The sequence below is a fragment of the Rhinopithecus bieti genome, unplaced genomic scaffold (genome assembly GCF_001698545.2).
Source record: "Rhinopithecus bieti isolate Rb0 unplaced genomic scaffold, ASM169854v2 scaffold_21022, whole genome shotgun sequence".
Lineage (NCBI taxonomy): Eukaryota > Metazoa > Chordata > Mammalia > Primates > Cercopithecidae > Rhinopithecus > Rhinopithecus bieti.
Genome location: NW_016810401.1, coordinates 324,150 through 326,972, shown reverse-complemented (window position 1 = coordinate 326,972; position 2,823 = coordinate 324,150).

Sequence of the window (2,823 nt, the reverse complement as noted above, 5' to 3'; positions counted from 1 at the left end):
CTGGAGTGCAGTGGCCAGATCTCAGCTCACTGCAAGCTCCGCCTCCCGGGTTCACGCCATTCTCCTGCCTCAGCCTCCGGAGTAGCTGGGACTACAGGCGCCCGCCACCTCGCCCAGCTAGTTTTTTGTATCTTTTAGTAGAGACAGGGTTTCACCGTGTTAGCCAGGATGGTCTCGATCTCCTGACCTCGTGATCCGTCCGTCTCGGCCTCCCAAAGTGCTGGTATTACAGGCTTGAGCCACCGCGCCCGGCCCTTTTTTTTTTTTTTGAGATGGAGTTTCGCTTTTGTTTGTCCAGGCTGGAGTGCACTGGTGCAATCTCAGCTCACTGCAACCTCCGCCTCCCAGGTTCAAGTGATTCTCCTCCTCAGCCTCCCGAGTAGCTGGGATTACAGGCGTGTGCCACCACACCCGGCTAATTTTTGTATTTTTAGTAGAGACGAGGTTTCTCAGTCTGCTGTCAGTCTGGTCTCAAACTCCCGACCTCAGGTGATCCGCCTGCCTCGGCCTTTCTTTTTTCTTTTTTCCCCTAGTTCTCATGGTCCTCAATTTTTTTATTTTATTTTATTTTATTTTACTTTATTTTTTTGAGACAGAGTCTTGCTCTGTCGCCAGGCTGGAGTGTAGTGGCGGGATCTCGGCTCACTGCAACCTCCTACTCGGGGGTTCTCCTGCCTCACTCTCCTGAGTAGCTGGGATTACAGGCACACACCACCACGCCCAGCTAATTTTGTATTTTAGTAGAGATGGGGTTTCACCATGTTGGCCAGGATGGTCTCGATCTCCTGACCTCATGATCTGCCCGCCTTGGCCTCCCAAAGTGCTGAGATTACAGGCGTGAGCCACCACGCCCGGCCTATTTTATTTTATTTTTGTTTTGTTTTTTGAGATGGAGTATCAATATCACTCTGTCGCCCAGGTTGGAGTGCAGTGGTGCCATCTTGGCTCACTACAACCTCTGCCTCCTGGGTTCAAACAGTTCTCCTGCTGAGGGATTACAGGTGCAAGCCATCATGCCTGGCTAATTTTTTTCGTGTATTTAGTAGAGACAAGATTTCACCATGTTGGCCAGGCTGGTCTTGAACTACTGACTTCGGCCTCCCAAAGTGCTGGGATTACAGGCATGAGCCACCGCGTCCAGCCTATTTCATTATTATTATTATTTGGTAGAGATGGGGTCTCACTGTGTTGTCCAGGCTGGTCTCAAACTCCTGGGCTCAAGCTCCTGCTTCAGCCTCTGAAAGTGGTGGGATTGCAGGAATGAGCCACTGTACCCAGCCTACTAAGGTATTTTCAAGGGTAACTTTAACTATGTGACATAATTGTAATTTACTTCTCATTTTCTATTCCTTTAAAATGTAAAGCTTGTGACAGTCCAGCCCCTTCAGTCTGAAGTCCCACCTCCCAGTCCCCACATGTGCTGTCTCTCACCAAGGTTGCCAGTGACCTCTGACCAAAACAATCTTGTAAGTAATCAAAACTGAATTTTCTACCTGGTTCTGTTCTCCTTGACCCTTCTCTTGCTCTGCACTCTCTTTCTTTGTCCCCTCGCCCATATTTCACTCACTCATTCTCATAGTTCAACTCCTGACTAAAGGCTGACACACCTCCCAAATCCCTGTCTCCAGCCCAGGCCTCTCATTCTGCCTCCAGACCTGCCATTATCTTGTGTGTTCTGGATGGTTTCACTTGCTTGTGGCTCAGACATCTCAAAAACATATCCTAAACTGAACTCACCATCTCCCTCTCTCACCCTCCTGCCCCTGCCCTCAATTACTCCTCTTTCTGTCATCTCCACCTGGATTGGTGGCAACACCTTCCAATCAATTTTTCCAGGCTAGAAACTTCCCTTTCTCTCTCTCTCTCTTTTTTTTTGAGGTGGAGTCTCGCTCTGTTGCCCCAGTTGAAGTGCAGTAGCGTCATCTCGGCTCACTGCAGCCTCCACCTCCCTGGTTCAAGCAATTCTCCTGCTTCACCCTCCGCAGTAGCTGGGATTACAGGTGCCCACCACCCCACACAGCTAGTTTTTGTATTTTTAGTAGAGACAAGGTTTCACCATGTTGGCCAGGCTGGTCTTGAACTCCCAACCTCAGGTGATCCGCCTGCCTCGGCCTCCCAAAGTGCTGGGATTACAGGCGTGAGCCACTGTGTCCAGTCTCAACTTCACATCTAATCAGTCACCAAATCTTGCCATTTTATCAGTGTTTCTTGAATTATTTTCATCCTTATTTCTACTGTCCTATTTCAGGCTCTTGACACTTGTCACCTGGTCTGCTGGAAATGGTGTCTTTGCTTCCGGTCCTATTTTTTTTTTTTTTTTTTAAATTTTTTAGATAGAGTTTCACTCTTGTTGCCCAGGCTGGAGTGCAATGGCGCGATCTCGGCTCACCGCAACCTACGCCTCCCAGGTTCAAGCAATTCTCCTGCCTCAGCCTCCTGAGTAGCTGGGATTACAGGCATGTTCCACCACGCCTGGCTAATTTTGTATTTTTAGTAGAGTTGGAGTTTCTCCATGTTGGCCAAGCTGGTCTTGAACTCCCAACCTCAGGTGATTCGCCTGTCTTGGCCTCCCAAAGTGCTGGGATTACAGGCGTGAGCCACCGCGCCCAGCCAACTTCCAGTCCTGTTTCCTTTGAAGCCTCCTCTACATTGCTGCCAGGGTGGTTTTTCTAAAATGCAGATCTGGCCAGGCACAGTGGCTCACGCCTATAATCCCAGTACTTTGGGATGCTGAAGCAGGAGGATCACTTGACCCAGGAGTTCGAGACCAGCCTGGGCAACAGAATGAAACTCTGTCTCTATTTTAAAAATTAAAAAATAATA